At 38.6% G+C, this 18,810-nt stretch overlaps 1 protein-coding gene and 1 pseudogene across 1 annotated transcript in view; one reads left to right on the plus strand and one right to left on the minus strand.

Annotated features, from left to right (window-relative positions):
* Nucleotides 1-18,810, plus strand: part of CPA6 (carboxypeptidase A6) — a 332,789-nt gene that overhangs the window by 157,692 nt on the left and 156,287 nt on the right. The window lies entirely within an intron of this gene.
* Nucleotides 17,709-18,348, minus strand: LOC116813213 (nascent polypeptide-associated complex subunit alpha-like; annotated as a pseudogene).

An 18,810-nucleotide genomic window follows, 5' to 3' on the forward strand; every position in this document is an offset into this window, starting at 1 on the left:
CCCTTATTCAGGCCTATATCTTTACATGACTAGTAAGCCTTTACCTACACAACAACACATAATGACCCACCAAACACATGCCTACCACAGAGTTAAACCCAGCCCCGACCACTAACAGGAGCTCTCTCAGCTCTCCTCATAATATCTGGCCTGGCCATGTGATTTCACTTTATTACCCTCTTAACCTTAGGCCTGCTGACCAACACACTAACTATATACCAATGATGACATGACATTACCTGAGAAAGTACGTTTCAAGGCCACCTCACATCAATCATCCAAAAAAAAGGCCACCTCACATCAATCGTCCAAAAAAAAGGCCATCTCACATCAATCGTCAATCATTCCTCCAATATGGAAAAAAGAGGTATTCTTTTTTGCTGGTTTCTTCTGGGCTTTCTACTACTCCAGTCTAGCCCCAACTCCAGAATTAGGAGGATACTGACCCCCAACAGGCATTTTTCCCCTCAACCCCTTAGAATTCCCCGTCCTGAGTACATCTGCATTACTTGCATCAGAAGTGTCAATTACTTGGGCTCACCAAGCCTAATAGAAGGTAGTCGTAAAGAGATACTTCAAGCACTATCCATCACAATTACCTTAGGTATTTACCCTTCTACAAGCCTCAGAATATTTCGAGGCCTGCTTTACTATCTCTGATGGAATCTATGGCTCCACATTCTTTATAGCCACAGGCTTTCAAGGACTCCACATTTCGCTCTAGCAAACATAATACCCATTATCCTCCTAGTATTTGCTCCCTGCAAAGCTGCAGTGGCCCTTGCCTTACTAGTTTTGATCTCCAGTACATATGGCCTAGATTACACACAAAATCTAAATTTACTTCAATGCTAAAAATTATTATTCCAACAATCACACTATTACCAATAACATGGTTCTCTAAAAATTCTATAATCTGAATTAACATGGTTACCCACAGCCTACTCATCCACCTCATCAGCCTACTATTTTTTAACCAACTCAATGATAACTCATCTAACTTCTCATTAATCGTCTCTCCTGACCCACTGACATCACCCCTTCTAATCTTAACAATCTGACTGCTACCTCTTATAATTCTAGCAAGCCAACATCACCTAATGAGTCACTTCCATGAAAAAAGTTCTATATTTCTATGCTGATCTCCCTACACACTTTTTTAATCATAACATTTACAGCCACAGAACTAATTATATTCTATATCCTCTTTGAAGCCATGCTAGTTCCTACCCTAATTATCATTACCCGCTGAGGTAATCAAACAGAACACCTTAACGCAGGCTCATACTTCGTATTTTACACACTAGTAGGATCCCTACCTCTACTCGTAGCACTTGTTTATACTTAAAATACTTCAAGTTCACTAAACATAGTGGTAATAATACTTACTACCCAAGAGCTGTTAACCTCCTGATCCAACAATCTTCTATGACTGGCATGTATCATGTCTTTTATAGTAAAAATAACTCTATATGGATTTCACGTATGACTCCCCAAAGCCCACATAGAAGCCCCTATTGGCGGCTCCCTAGTACTTGCAGCAGAACTCCTAAAGCTAGGCAGTTAAAGAATAATACGACTTACCCTCATCCTCAACCCCCTAACAGAACATATAGTCTACCCCTTCCTCATGCTATCCCTATGAGGAATAATCATGACAAGCTCTATTTGTCTACAACAAACCAATTTAAAATCGCTTATTGCCTACTCCTCCGTAAGCCACATAGCACTTGTTATTATGGCTATTCTCATCCAGACCCCTTGGAGCTTTACAGGTGCAGTCACCCCTATAATTGCTTACGGACTCACTTCATCCCTACTATTCTGCCTAGCAAACTCAAACTATGAGTGAGCCCATAGATGAACCATGTTACTTACCGAAGCCTTCAAACACTACTCCCACTAAAAGCCTCATGATGAGTTCTGGCAAATCACCCTCCCATTAATCTAGTAGGAGAACTCTTTGTGACCATGGCCTCATTCTCCTCATCAAATATCACTATTATGCGTATAGGACTTAATATACTAACTACAGCCCTTTACTCCCTGTATATGCTAATCACAACGAAGGACACTTACATATCATATCAACATATCAAACCTTCCTTTACACGAGAAAAACACATTAATACTTATACATCTAGCACCTATCTTCCTACTATCCTTAGACCCTAAAATTATTTTGGGGTTTGCATGCTGTAGCTGTAGTTTAAGCAAAACATTAGATTGTGGATCTAACAATAGAAGCCTGCAATTTCTTATCTACCGAGAAAGTATGTAAGAACTGCTAACTCATGCCCCCATGTCTAACAACATGGCTTTCTCAACTTTTAAAGGATGAGAGTCATCCGTTGGTCTTAAGAACCAAAAACACTGGTGCAACTCCAAATAAAAGTAACAAGCATGTATTCTTCCACTGCTACAACAGCCCTAGTCCCCTTAATCCTACCAATTACTGCTACCTTAACCAACACCTGCAAAAAAGGTTCATACTCAAATTATGTAAAAATATCTATCACATGTGCCTTCATCATTAGCCTCATCCCTGCAACGTTTATATGCACAGACCAAGAAGTCATTATCTCAAACTGACATTGAATGATGATCCAGACCCTCAAACTCTAAGCTGCAAACTAGACGACTACTCTACAATATTTATCCCAGTAGCACTATTTGTTACCTGATCTATTATAGAATTCTCAACATTATGTATAAACTCAGATCGTAACATGAATCAGTTTTCCAAATGTTTACTTATTTTCCTTATCACAATATTCTAGTTACTGCCAACAACCTCTTTCAGCTCTTTATCCGATGAGAAGGCATAGGAATCATCCTTCTTGCTAATCGGCTGATGGTACAGCCGAGCAGCTGCTAAAACAGCAGCCCTCCAAGCAGTCCTGTACAACCACATCGGAGATACTGGTTTTATCTTAGCTATGGCATGGTTCCTCCCATCCTCTAACACATGAGAATTTCAACAAATGTTTATTCTAGATCCCACCCCCAACTCCCTTCCATTGATTAGCCTTCTCTTAGCAGCAGCAGGAAAGTCAGCTCAATTCAGCCTCCATCCCTGACTTCCATCACCATAGAAGATCCAACCCCATTCTCAGCCCTACTCCACTCCAGCACTATAGTCGGAGCAGGAGTTTTTCTGCTCATCTGCTTCTACCCTTTAATAGAAAATAATTTATCAATCCAAACCCTTACATTATGTCTGGGGGCTGTACTACCTTATTCCCAGCAATCTGTGCTCTAACACAAAACAATATCAAAAAAAATCGTAACATTCTGCATCAAGTCAGCTAGGCCTTGTAATAGTCACAATTGGCATTAATCAGTCACACCTAGCATTCCTTCACATCTGCACCCACACCTTTTTCAAAGCTATATTATTTATATGTTCAGGGTCCATCATCCACAGCCTCAATGATGAACAAGACATCCGAAGAATAGGAGGGCTATTCAAGACTTTGCCCCTCACTTCCTCCTCCCTTATTATCCGCACACTGGCACTTACAAGTATACCTTTCCTCACAGGCTTCTACTCTAAAGACCTCATCATTGAAACTGCAAACACATCATACACCAACGCCTAAGCCCTTTTTGTTTGTTTTTTTGTTTTTGTTTTGAGACTGAGTCTCACACTGTTTCCTGGGCTAGAGTGCTGTGGTGCGATCTTGGCTCACTGCAACCTCTGACTCTCTGGTTCAAGCGATTCTCCTGCCTCAGCTTCCCAAGTAGCTGGGATTACAGGCACATGTCACCATGCACAGCTAATTTTTTTGTATTTTTAGTAGAGACGGGGGTTTCACCATGTTGGCCAGGATGGTCTCGATCTCCTGACCTCGTGATCCTCCTGCCTCAGCCTCCCAAAATGCTGGGATTACAGGCATAAGCCACTGAGCCTGGCCATGAGCCCCTTTTATTACCCTATTGCCACCTCCTTGACAGCTGTCTATAGTACCCGTACTATTTTCTTTGTGCACTAATAGGACAACTTCGCTTCACGACTCTAATTACTATTAACAAAAACAACCTCTTCTTAATTAACTCAAGCGCCTAGCAGTCGGTAGCATCTTTACTGGATTCCTCATCACCAGCAGTACCATTCCTGTTTCATCCCCGCAAACAACCATGCCACTCCACCTGAAATTCACAGCCCTCGGTGTGACCATCTTAGGTTTCTCACTAGCAATGGAACTTAATTTTATAACTAATAATCTTAAACTAAAACACCCCCTACAGACTTTCAACTTCTCCAACATACTAGGATTTTATTCAGCCACAATTCACCATACAATCCCCCACTTAGGCCTATTCACAAGCCAAAATCCAGCCTCACTTCTACTAGACCCAATTTGACTAGAAAAATCTATACCAAAGCCCATCACACAAACCCAAATTTCACCCTCCATTATGGTATCTACTCAGGCCTAATTAAACTCTACTTTGTCTCCTTTTTTATTTCATCCCTTCTAGCCCTCCTCCTAATTATCTGTTACTCCAAGTAATTTCAATCACAACATAAATACTAACAAATAATTATCAACCAGCAACTACCACTAACCAACACCCACAGCTGCACAAGGCAGCTGCACCCACAGAATCTTCACACAACTACCCAGCCCCCTCGCCCTCAAAAATCATCCAACTCTTTACACTATTGAAATCAATCGTGATTCCCACTTCATCGTGCTCAACTATTCACCAAACCAGCATCAATTCCATTAAAAATCCTAATAATAAAGCCACTCAGATATCAATACTTGATCTTCCTGTTTCAGGGTACTCCTCAGTAGCCATCACTGTAGTATAACCAAAAACAACCATCATGCCACCCAAATAAATAAAGACTATTAACCCCACAAAGCCCCACCAAAATTCAACACAATACCACAACCTACAGCACCACTGATAATTAGCCCTAGATCTTCATAAATAAGAGAAGGTTTTGAAGAGAAACCCGCAAACCCTATAACCAAAAGGACACTTAATAAAAATGCAGTATATGCCATTATTCCCACATGGACTATAACCATGACTAATGACATGAAAAATCTTCATTGTATTTCAACTATAAGAACGCTAATGACCAATCCCTGCAAAACACATCAGCTAATAAAAATTATTAATCACTCATTCATCGATCTTCCCACACCATCTAAAATTTCTACATGATGAAACTTCAGCTCACTTCTTGGTGCCTGCCTAACCCTCCAGATCATTACAGGGCTATTTATAGCCATGCATTACACATCAGACACCTCAACTGCCTTCTCTTCAGTCACTCACATCTGCCGAGATTTAAACTACGGCTGAATAGTCTGCTATTTTCATGCTAACGGCACTTCTATATTTTTCATCTGCCTCTTCTTACATGTTGGCCGGGGCTTATACTGTGGATTATTTGCATTTCTAGAAACCTGAAATATCGGCATTATCCTCCTACTCACAACTATGGCGACAGCATTCATAGGCTACGTGCTCCCATGAGGCCACGTATCATTCTGAGGCACTACAATAATTACAAATCTATCAGCCATCCCATATATTGGAACTGACCTTGTGCGATGAATCTGAGGTGGGCTCTCAGTTGACAAAGCCACCCTTACACGATTTTACGCCTTCCATTTCATCTTACCCTTCATCATTACAGCTCTAGCAGCTGTTCACCTTTTATTTCTACATGAAACAGGGTCTAATAACCCTTCAGGGGTTTCATCAGACCCTGACAAAATAACTTTCCACCCCACTACACAACCAAAGATATTTTAGGTTTAATTTTTCCTCCTGCTCCTTCTAATAACTCTAGTACTATTTTTGCCTGACCTCCTGAACAACCCAGATAACTACACTTTAGCCAACTCCCTCGACAACGCACCCCACGTCAAACCAGACTGGTACTTTTTGTTTGCCTGTGCAATCTTATGATCCTTCCCTAATAAACTAGGAGACATACTGGCCCTTGCGTTCCCCATTCTCATTCTGGCAGTTATTCCTGTACTTCACATGTGCAAACAACAAAGCATAATATTTTGACCATTGAGTAAAGGCCTATTCTGAATCTTAGAAGCTGACCTATTTACACTCACATGAGTTGAGGGACAACCAGTCCAATACCCTTTTATCACCATCAAACAGACAGCATCTATTGTGTACTTCTCTATCATCCTTACCCTTATGCCACTCTCTGGCCTAATTGAAAATAAACTGCTTAAATGAAGATGCTCTTGCAGTATAATTCAATACTCTGGTCTTGTAAACCAGAAATGGAGGATCCTTCCCCAGGACAACTCCGGGAAAAAGTATCCTGCTTCACCGTCAACACCCAAAGCTGAAATTCTAATTAAACGATTCCCTGAATTCTTTCTCAGCATATACTTTGACTACCATGTCAGTATTAATCAACTGGCACTATTATAATAGTGCTTTTATGTACTTCGTACATTACTGCTAGTCCCCATGAATAATATATAGTACTATAAATGCTTAACAGTACATAGTACATTCATGTTTAACAATACATTAAAAATCCAGTCCACATGCATATAAGCATGTACTAATAATCCCTTAATCAACCGTCGCACATCCACTGTCATTAACCATACAATAAAACCTACCCCACATGGATATAGATCAGTACTGTAAATCTTACATTACTTAATATTACTTAATATTACATAGTACATATACTGGTTCATTGGACATAGCACATTTCAGTCAAGACATCCCTCATCAACATGGATATCCCCTACCGATTTTTGGTCTCTTAATCTACCAACCTCCAACAAATCATCATCCCACTCAGGAGTGCAACTCTCCTCGCTCTGGGCCCATAACACTTGGGGGTGACTATACTGAAACTATACCTGGCATCTGGTTCTTACTTCAGGGCCATAAAACTAAGACCACCAACACATTCCCCTTAAATAAGACATCTCGATGAACTAATAACTACCACCCTATTAGCCAATCATGGGAGCACTGTCATGCATTTGGTATTTTTTAACTTTGGGGGTGCTGTGACTCAGCATGGTCAGAGCCTGATTCCTGCTAAATCCATTGCAGCTGAACTTACCTTGAATATTCCAGGCTGGCATGGTAACAACAAGGTGCTAATTAATTCATGCTTGAAGGACATAACAGTCAATAGACGCTCACACATGCATGTATGTACACTCACTCAATTTCAAGAACTATTTCCAATTAAATCTGCAAGCCCCCATCTCTGACTTTATTATCAACTTAGGTAAACATACTCTTGCCAAACCCCAAAAACAAGAGACTAAAATGCAACCCAGTTTTGATTATTTTTTCTTACTTTAAAGACATTGAGGCTTCTAACTAGGAAAACTGAACCCTGAATAATAGTCTGGAAGCATCTCAACAATTCTTTTCATGAGGTTACTGAAAGGCAAAGCTAATGGCAACCAAAGGGTCAGAACTTTCTTCTCACCTAAATGATGCTATCTCAACTTGTGTTGGTAGATGGATTAGGGAAACCACCCTCTCGTACCACTTCCTCCTAAGCATGCTATGAGAAGCACCCCCACAGCTTAACAGCTGCCAGTAGGCTCTAAACTGCTCAGAATCAGTATCACTTGCATTGGAGAAGGGGGAGGGTAGGTGGCCATATGGTAGGAGGGGATCTCTGTTTTTACACCAAAAGAGAGTTTTTCTTCCCTTTGTATTCCCTTCTTTCCTGTCCTCAACCTCTGTTGTTAGTGCTCTGGGTAAGTGGAGGAAGGTGGACAATAAACAGCCTTCTGAAAGACACTCTCTGCCTTTGGTCCCAAATTCCTTTCAGGCAAAAGTTTCTGTTGCAATGATCCTTTATTTAGGTTTCTTCTAAATAAAAAAAACGAGGGTTAGCAAACTTTCTGTAAAGATACAGAGAGTAAATATTTTCGGTTTGAGGGCCATATGATCTCTGTGTTAACCACCCAACTCTGATGTTGTAGCCCCAAAGCAGCCATAGACAATATGGAAACGAATGAGCATAACTATGTTCCTATAAAGCTTTATGGGTGTTGAAATCATCTTCTTTTACTTTTCTTTCTTAACTATTTAAAACTGCAGAAACCATTCCTAGCTTGAGGACATAGAAAAACAGGCAGCAGGCCAGATATGGCAGGTCAGTTTGCTGACCCCAACTTAAAAGTCTTTCTACACTAGAATGTTTAAAACTTAGTGAAGGTAGTTTGACCCATATTATTTGTATTTGGGGGATTAAGTTTAAGTGTAGGTTTTATAATCACTGGAACAATCTATGTGTTTGGTATTTATTATGCTTATAATGTTTAAGAGAATTTGACATGATAATCTGATGGATTAGTTGGGGGATTTCACTTTAAAATATGTGATTATAAACTTAGGTTTTTTTTTTTTCGTTGGGGACGGAGTCCCACTCTGTCACCCAGGCTGGAGTGCAGTGGCACAATCTCGGCTTCCTGCAACCTCCAACTCCTGGGTTCAAGCGATTCTCTTGCCTCAGCCTCCCGAGCAGCTGGGATTACAGGCACCCACCACCACACCTGGCTAATTGTTTTGTATTTTTAGTAGAGATGGGGTTTGGCCATGTTGGCCAGGCTGGTCTCGAACTCCTGACCTCAGGTGATCTGCCTGTTTTGACCTCCTAAAGTGCTGGGATTACAGGCGTGAGCCACCACGCCCAGCCTAAACTTATGATTTTTAAGTTGAAAGTTGGAATGCCTAGAAGAACTATTGGGTTTCTATATTTATACATTTAATTTACATTGTTTAAATACATTAAAGGTTTTGTTGTTTGGGTAGTAGGCTTGTCTGGTCAGGCATTTGAAGCAAAATTCATTTAATAAATTTACAAATGTAATATAAAATGCTTAAGGGAATTTGATAAACTACAGGCTGATTATTTCAGGATGTTTATCCTGTTTTACTTAAATTAATCAAACAGTAATCAAAGAGCAAGGAAAGGTAAAATTCTTATTTTAGATATAGATTTATAAATGGAATTAATAAGATTTATATGCTGAACTTAAGTTAATGAAAATTATGTTTTTAATTATGTAACATGTTTTTCATTATGTAAATGATGTTTTTAATTATTCCTAAATTGATGTTTCTTGAAAATGCAAGTAACTGGAACCAATCCTTTCTGTGCAAAAGCTTCTTGAACTTCAAAACTCATTATAGTAACAGGGACCCATAAGGAGCACAGTGGCAGGAAGAGGACACCAGATGCAGACAGGGTGGCCAGTCCATCTTGGTAATCAAGGTGCTGCCCACTTGGCTGCCAGGGATCTCGTGCCAAATTGGGTTGTGCCCATGGTGCTGCATTGGTACCGTGTCTCTATAAGATACGCTATCAGTTCGAACCAATAGCCAAGACAAGCCAAATCACCAACAGCCAATCAAAAGTCATGGGTTGGGAAGGCGATTGTGTTGCATTTGAGCACTTTGAGGGAGGAGATCCGCGTCATTCATTTTAGATTTTCAGCATGGCACCTACCAAACAGCTGATATACAGCTGATATACTGCATTATTTGTAATTTGAGAAATATCTTCTTCATAGAAATGCAGAACAGAAAAGTGGTATCCTTCTAAACCTGCCATCAGCTTAATCCCAAATCTTTTCTCTGTATATTTTAGAACAAAGGTCAGTAAACAACAGTCCGGGGCAAAATATCACATGCCACCTGTTTTTGTACAGCCTTCAAACTTTGAAAATTTTTTTATATTTTTTAATAGTTAAAAACATCAAAATTAAAATATTTTGTGACACATGAAAATGTTCTGCAATTCAAATTTTAGCCTCCATAAATATTTGAAATATTTACTATATTTGGTTCTTTATAGACAATGTTTGCTAAATCCTGCTCTAAGGGAACAATTTTGTCATCTCAGGTGAGTTGATGTACTGGGTAGACAATTCGCAGACTGCAACATATTTCTTATCCCACATGATTTGAAATTACTTATCAGCAAGAGGCTTGAGGTCAGGATACAGCCCCCGGGCTGCAAACATTCAGGGTGGTTCTGCCTGACACACAGGTACTCTTCATTCATATTATTTAAATGACATTTATTTCTCCTGGGAGTGAGTTACTCTCTTATGGAATTATTTTTACTGCTTAATTTGGGCAGCAGGTTACAGCTAACTCATGCTTTCCTTTTGCTTTCAAGAAATGTTAATATCACATCTGATACAAAAGACAATTATTACCTCTTTGGATCGTGAATATTTCTTACACCTTTGTCATCTTGAAAGAGCATAAGAAAGATGCCTATTCTCCAATCAGTATATGGGAGTAGTGAATCTTCCCTATTAGGAACCTCCAGATTACATGCTAGGCAAGCTTTTCAAGCCCAGATGAGGAGATGAATTTACTACAAAGCTAATGAAGCTTAAGCTTTAGGACCCCTCCCTGGACAGGCCCTTCTCATGTGTTCACATGCTCACATATAAAAGTAAAACGTTTAATCTGTTTAGACTGGTGTCTCATTCCACTTAGAGTTACCATCTATCACTCATACCCTCATGTCTTTGAAATGGTCATGGTACTGAGGGGATTCAGCTAAAGTGGAATTTGAGATATAGTTTGGGTTAAATGGGATTCAGTTTAAATGACTCAGGCTGGGCTCAGTGACTCATGCCTGTAATCCCAGCACTTTGGGAGGCCAAGGCAGGAGGATCACTTGAGGCCAGGAGTTCAAGATCAGCCTGGCCAACATGGTGAAACCCAGTCTCTACTAAAATTAGCCAGGCGTGGTAGCAGGCGCCTATAATTCCAGCTACTGGGGAGGCTAAGATAGGAGAATCGCTTGAACCCCGGAGGCGGAAGGTTGCAGTGAGCTGAGATCGTGCCACTGCATTCCAGCCTGGGTGACAGAGCAAGACTGTCTCAAAAAAAAAAAAAAAAAAGAAAGAAAGTTTCTATGACTTGAAGTCCCTTGGTCTACAGTTATACTACCTGTCTCCTTCCACCCACCATGCCAACACACAACACAGCGGCTTTATGTAGGGGGAACCATTGTAAAGTGATAAGAATGCATCCTATAACACTCAGTACCATAAGCAGAGTTCAAGAAGCAAGGTTTGAAATTTATGAAGCCAGAAGCTACTCTGTGGAATGTTCTTCATATCATCAGATATGTATAATTGTAAGAAAAAGATTTGTTTCTCATCACCATCTTGTCAAAACGAACATTCCCTGCTGTCAGAAATATGCTTGACAGTGGAGCACATATGATTCCAAATGCACCATATATTTTATGGAAATTATGTCAAATTAAATTCCTACATTTTTAGAGCATACACCTATAGCACTTCTACAAGCAGTGGGATTTATATCTATGTGAGAGGTCATATGTTTTACACATCCCAATGTATCAAATCAAATCTTAGTGTGCAGCTAGCACATCTTGACCTGATTAAGTCTGGTGGTTCCAGATAAAATTTTTTTTTAATTATATATATATATAGACAAATTATAGTTGTATATATTTATGGAGTATAAAGTTATGCTAGGATTTTTTTAATACAATGGAATGGTTAAATGAAGCTAATAAACTTATCCATCACCTCAAATATTTGAAATATTTGTGATGAGAACATTTGACATTTATTATCTTAAGTGATGTTAAAATGTACAGTACTCAATTACTAGCTGTATTTACCACGCTGTGCAGTAGATCTCAAAAAAATCCAACTTATTCCTACTATGTAACTGAGGCTTTGATTATCATCTCCCCATTCCCCCAACCTTCAGCCTCTGGTAACCACCATTCTACTCTCAGTTCCCATGAATTCAATTGTTTTCGATACCAAAATCAAGTGAGAACATGTATTATTTGTCTTGTGTTATTTGTTTTTCTGTGTTTGGTTTATTTCACTTCACATGATTTTCTCCAATTCCATCCATGTCGACAAAATTTCTTCCTTGTTTTTTTTTTGGAGACAGAGTCTCACTTTGTTGCCCAGGCTGGAGCGGCTCATTGCGACCTCCGCCTCTGGGATTCAAGTGATTCTTCTGCCTCAGCCTCCCAGGTAGCTGGGATTACAGGCGCCTGCCAGCATGCCTGGCTAATTTTTTTGTATTTTTAGTAGTGACAGGGTTTCACCATGTTGGCCAGGCTGGTCTCAAACTCCTGGCCTCAGGTGATCCTCTCGCCTTGGCCTCCCAAAGTGCTGGGATTACAGGCGTGAGCCACTGCACCCAGCCCAGAATTTCTTCCTTTTTTAAAGCTGAGTAGGTTGTTTAGTATTCCATTGTGTATATATACATTTTCTTTATACATTCATCAGTGATGGACACTTAGGTTGATTCCATATCTTGACTATTGTGAATAGGGCTGCAATGAACATAGGAGTGTAGACGTGTCTTTGACATACTGATATTAAATATTTCAGAGAAACACCAATATGTGGCATTGCTGGATCATATGGTAGATCAGTTTTCAGATTTTAAAGGAAGCACCATACAGTTTTCCATAATGGCTGTACTAATTTACATTCCCACCAACAGTGTACAAGAATTCCCTTTTCTCCACACCCTAGCCAGCACTTGTTATCTTTCCTCTTTTTGGTAATAGCCATTCTAACAGGTATGAGGTGATATCTCATTGTGGATTTAATTTGCATTTCCCTAATGATTAATAATGTCAAGCATTTTTTTCATGTATTTGTTAGCCATTCATATGTCTTCTTTTCAGAAGCGTCTATTCGGATTCTTTGCCCATTTTTAATTTGGATTGTTTGTTTTCTTTCTATATAGTTGAGGTCCTTACATATTTTAAATATTAATCCATTATCAGATGTATGGCTTGCAAATATTTTCTCCCAATCTGTAGTCTGCATCCTTACTCTCTTAATTGTCTTCTTTGTTGTACAGAAGTTTTTATTTTTATGTAATTCCAGTTGTCTATTTTTGCTTTCGTTGCCCATGCTTTTGGAATCAAATCTAAAAAAAAAAAAATCGTAGCCTGGAGCAATGTCATGTAGTTTTTTCCCCTGTGTTCTTTTCCAGTGGTTTTCAGGTTTTATGTTTAAATCTTTAATCCATTTTTAGTTAAATTTTTGTATATGGGGTGAGAAAAGGGTCCAAATTTATTCTTTTGCATATGGATATCCAGTTTTCCCATCACCACTTATTGAACAGACTGTCCTTTTCCCATTTTATATTCTTGGCACCTTTGTCAAGTTAGTTGACCACAGATGAACAGGTTCATTTCTATGCTTTCTGTTCTGTTCCATTGATCAATGTGTCTATTTTATGCTAGTGCCATGCCCTTTTAATTACTATCACTTCGTAGTATAGTTTGAAATCAACTATAGTTGGTGTGATACCTCTAGCTTTGTTCTTTTTGTTCATCATTGCCTTGGTTATTTGGGTTTTTCGTGGTTCAATTTGCTTTTTTTTTTTTTTTTTTGAGACAGAGTCTCCACTCTGTTGCCTAGGCACTGGAGTGCAGTGGCGTGATCTCAGCTCACTGCAACCTCCACCTCCTGGGTTCAAGCAATTCTCCTGCCTTAGCCTCTAGAGTAGCTGGGATTACAGGCATGTGCTACCACGCCCAGCTAATTTTTGTATTTTTAGTGGAGATGGGGTTTTACCATATTGCCCAGGCTGATTTTGAACTCCTGACCTCAAGTGATCTGCCCGCCTTGGCCTCCCAGAGTGCTGAGATCACAGTCATGAACCACCACACCCGGCCAAATTTGCTTTTTCTATAGCTATGAAAAGTGACATTGAGATTTTTACATGAATTGCATTAAATCTGTAGATCACTTTGGGTAGTATAGATCTTTTAACAGTATTAATTCTTCCAGAACATGAACACACAGAATATCTTTTAATTTATTTGTGTCTTCTTCAGTTTCTTTCCTTGATTTTTTTTTTTTTTTTTTTTTTTGAGATGGAGTCTTGCTCTGTCGCCCAGGCTGGAGTGCAGTGGCATGATCTCGGCTCACTGCAAGCTCTGCCTCCCGGGTTCACGCCATTCTCCTGCCTCAGCCTCCCAAGTAGCTGGGACTACAGGTGCCTGCCACCACGCCTGGCTAATTTTTTGTATTTTTAGTAGAGACGGGGTTTCACCGTGTTAGCCAGGATGGTCTCAATCTCCTGACCTCGTGATCCACCCGCCTCAGCCTCCCAAAGTGCTGGGATTACAGGTGTGAGCCACCATGCCTGGCCTCTTTCCTTGATACTTTATAGTTTTTTGTGTACAGTTCTTTCACTTTCTTTGTTAAATTTATAAGTGTTTCATTTTTTGTAACTATTGTAAATGGGATTGTTCTCTTGATTTCTTTTTCAGAAAGTTTGTTGTGAATGTAGAGAAATGCCACTGATTTTTGTGTGTTAATTTTATATTCTGAAACTTTACTGAATTTATATATCAGTTCTAACAGATTTTTGGTGGAATCTATAGGATTTTCTATGTGTAAGATCATGTTGTCAGCCAACAGTGACAATTTCACTTCTTTCCTGTTTGGATGCTTTTTATTTCTTTCTCTTGACCAAGTGCTCCGGCAAAGACTTTCAATACTAAGTTAAATAGAGGTGGCATGAATGAACATCCTTGCCTTGTTCAGGATCTTAGAGGAAAGGTTTCTAATTTTTCACCATTGTGTATAATGTTAGCTGTGGGCTTGTTATATATGGCTTTTATTGTGTTGAAGTACATTTTATCTATACCTAAGTCATTGAGTGGTTTTATCATGAAAAGATGTTGAATTTTGTCAAATGCATTTTTTTGCATTTAATGAAATAATCATGCTTTTTCCTTGATTATGTTAATATGGTGTCTCTCATTTATTGTTCTGTGAATGTTGAACCATCCTTGCATCCCAGAAATAAATCCCACTTGATGGTGATTGATCCTTCTAATGCATTGTTGAGTTTGCTAGCATTTTGTTGAAGATTTCTGCGTCTATATTTGTCAAAGACATTGGTCTGTAGTTTTCTTATTTTGTGATGTTCTTGTCTGGCTTTGGTGTCAGGTTATTGCTGCCCTTGCAAAAAGAATTTGGAAGTATTCTCTCCCTTCAATTTTCATTGGAAGTCTGTAGAGAATTAGTATTAGTTTTTATTTAAACATTTGGTAGAATTCAGTCATGAAGCCTTCAGGTTCTTGATTTTTCTTTGATGAGTGTCTTAGTCCATTTTGTGTCACTGTAAAAGAATACCTGAGACGGGGTGGTTTATATACAAAAGAGGTTATTTAGTTCACAGTTCTGCAGGCTGAGAAGTTTAAGGTCATGCATGGCCCCGGCCTCTAGAGAGGGCTTTCATGCTGCATCACAACATGGCAGAGAAGATCAAAGGAAAAGCAGACATGGGCACAGAGCCGGGAACTTGAGGGGCATTCTGGCTTTATAATAGCCTCCTCTCATAGGAACTAATCCATTCTTGTGGGAATTAGCCCAGTCTTTCAAAAGCAAGAACTTACTACTAGGAGAACGGCACCAAGCCATTCATGAGGGATCTGCCTCCATAACCCCAGCACCTGCCATTGAGCCCACCTGCCAACACCACCACATTAGGGATCAAATTTCAGCATGAGTTTTGGTGAGAATAAACAAACCATATTCAAACTATAGCAATGGGATACTTTTTATTGCTGATTCAGTCTCCTCACTCCATTATCAGTCTGTTCAGGTTTTCTATTTCTTGTGATTCAGTCTTAGCAGGTTGTATATGTTTAGGAATTTATCTATTTCCTCTAAGTTTCTCCATTGCTTGTCCTATAATTTTTCATAAGTGTCTTATTTTTCTTTGTATTTCTGTGGTGTCGGTTGTAATGTTTCCACTTTCATTTCTGATTTTATTTTAGTCTTTTCTCTTTTTTCTTGGTTAGTCTAGCTAAAGATTTGTCAATTTTGTTTATCCTTTTTAAAAACCAACTCTTAGTTTCATCAATATTGCATATTGTTTTTCTAATCTCTATTTAATTTATTTGTCCTGATCTTTACTCTTTACTTCTGCTAGCATTGGGCTTACTTTGTTCTTCTTTTTGTATTTCCTTTAGATGTGATATTAGATTGTTTATTTGCAATCATTATTCTCTTTTGATGTAGGCATTATTGCTACAAACTTTCCTCTTACAACTGCTTTTGCTGCATTACGCAAGTTTTGATATACTATGTTTCCATTTTCATTTGTCTCAAGATATTTTTTAATTTCCTAATTTCTATATTGACCTTGATTGCTAAGTAGTATGTTTTTTGACATTTATTTGTGAATTTTCTGAAATTTCTCCTGTTGTTAGTTTTCAGTTTCATGCCATTGTGGTTGAAAAAATATTTGATATGATTTCAATCTTCTTAAATTTGCTAAGATTTGTCTTGTGGCCTAACAAATGATCTACCCTAGAGAATGTTCTCTGTGTTCTTAAAATGAATGTGTATTCTTTTGCTGTTGGCTGGAATGTTCTACATATGTCCGTTAGGTCCATTTGGTCTAAAGAGTTCTTCAAGTCCAATGGTTCCTCAATAACTTTCTGTCTACATGATCTGTTCTATATTGAAAGCACTGTATTGAAGTCCCCTGCTGTTATTGAACGGCAATCTCTCTCTCCCTTCAGATCCTTTAATATTTGCTTTATATATTTAGGTGCTCCACTGTGAAGTGCACATGTGTTTATAATTTTTATGTCCTCTTGATGAAGTGACCTCTTTTTCATTATAGAATGTCATTCTTTGTCTCTTTGTATAATTTTCTACTTAAAATCTATTTTGCCTGATACAAGCAAGTATCGCTACCTCTGCTCTCTTTTGGTTTCCTTTTTTGTGAAATATCTTTTTTCATCCCTTCTCTTTCAGTCTATGTGTGTCCTTAAAAATGAAGTGAATCTCTTGTAGATAGCATGTAGTTGTCTCTTGTTTCTTTATCCATTCATTCACTCTATGTCTTTGAACTGGGGAATTTAATACATGTACATTCAAGGTAATTAATGCTAGGTAAGAACCTACAAATACCATTTTGTTCATTGTTTTCTGATTTTTTTATAGATACTTTGTTTCTTTCTTCCTCTCTTGATGTCTTCCTTTGTGATTTGATGGTTTTCTGTAGTGGTATGTTCTGAATCTTTTTAAATTTTGTTTTTTCCATCTCTTATTTACTTTTGCTTTTTGGTTATTGTGACGTTTACACAGAGTATGTTATAACAGTCTATTTCAAGCTGATAATAGCTTAACTTTTATTGCATACAACTCTAAACTTTTACTCCCCTCCCACATTTTATGTTTTTGATGTCTGAATTTACATCATTTTGTGATATGTATCCCTTGATAATTTATTTTAGCTCTAGTTGTTATTAACAATTTTGCCCTTTAACCCTCATACTCAAAATATAATTATATATCACTATTACAGTACTAGAGTATTCTGATTATTGCTCTGTATTACCTACACCATTAGGTTTTGTGCTTTCATATGTTTAGCATTATTATTTAGCAACCTTTTGTTTCAGTTTAAAGAACTCCCTTTAGCAATTCCTGTAAAGGTAAGTCTAGTGGTGATAAACTTCCTTAGCTTTTGTTTGTCTGGGGAAGTTTTAATTTCTTCCTCACTTCTGAAAGACAGCTTTTCTGGATAAAATATTCCTTTTTACCTAACAAGAAACCATAACTTTATTAATGATAGAAAGAGTACAAATTTCAAGTCAAGCTGCAGTTACTCTTTTGAAACACCAAAAAAAAAAAGTTCTTGCTTTCAGATGGTTACATTGCTAATTCCATAATCACATTAACAATATCATTACTGTTGTTCTTCAGGGCTTGAACTGCCTTTGTTCTTAATACATTTGCTTGCAACATGACCAATTCTGTGTCCTTAATTTTCACACGTTTCATCAACTTCCTCTTTCCTCTTGTACAGTTGGAAGAGGCTATATGTTTCCTTGAATGTTTCAGAAAGCTTCACCCTGAACTTTGAATTTCTCAGTAGCCGCTAGCTGTGCTTGCTGAGATAAACCTCAATCTCAGCTTCCCTTAAAAACCATGTTGGTATTTGATGCTGGGATCTTACAGACATCTGGTTTTGTGATGACAGAGTATTCTTAGATTTCCAAATAGTGTCTCTAGTAACCCCTGTAACCTGCTTAAAACCCAGTTTGGATATAACCTTCTGTGCCTTCTTTTCACTCCAACTCTGTTTTGCTTTAGTGACTGGTTCTTCATCAATTTCAGCTGCTGCTGACAACTGGGCTTGTTGTGTGGTCATTGCCTGTGTGGAATTTTATTCCCCAAGCTGCGGTACTGATTCATCACTGTTAGATTCTGTTACAGACCCTGTCTTAGCCTATGGCTCTGGCTATTAATGCTCCGTAGCAGAGACAGTTTCTGTGTCTTTACTGGGCATTTTGTGGGGGGAGCATGGAACCAAGTTGGTGGCAGAAAGTAATGAATAAAATATGCCTGGTTGGCAGTCTTTTTTTTCTTCAACATTTTGAATATGTTATCCTACTGTCTCCTGGCCTGCAAGACTTCTGCTGAGAATTCCATCTGTAGACATATTAGGACTTCATTGTATATGATATATTTCTCATCTCTTTCTGCTCTCAGAACTCTGTCTTTAGTTTTTGACAGTTTGATTATTATATATCTTGGTGAACTCCTCTTGGGGTTGAATTTAATTGGGACTTCTGTGCTACCTGTACCTGGATGTTACCTTCTTTCCTCAGATTAGGAAAGTTTTCATTCATTATTTTTTAAAAATATTCTTCCTGGCCAGGCGCGGTGGCTCATGCTTGTAATCCAGGCACTTTGGGAGGCCGAGGCGGGCAGATCACGAGGTCAGGAGATCGAGACCACGGTGAAACCC

The sequence above is a fragment of the Hylobates moloch genome, unplaced genomic scaffold (genome assembly GCF_009828535.3).
Source record: "Hylobates moloch isolate HMO894 unplaced genomic scaffold, HMol_V3 SCAFFOLD_9, whole genome shotgun sequence".
Taxonomy (NCBI): Eukaryota; Metazoa; Chordata; class Mammalia; order Primates; family Hylobatidae; genus Hylobates; species Hylobates moloch.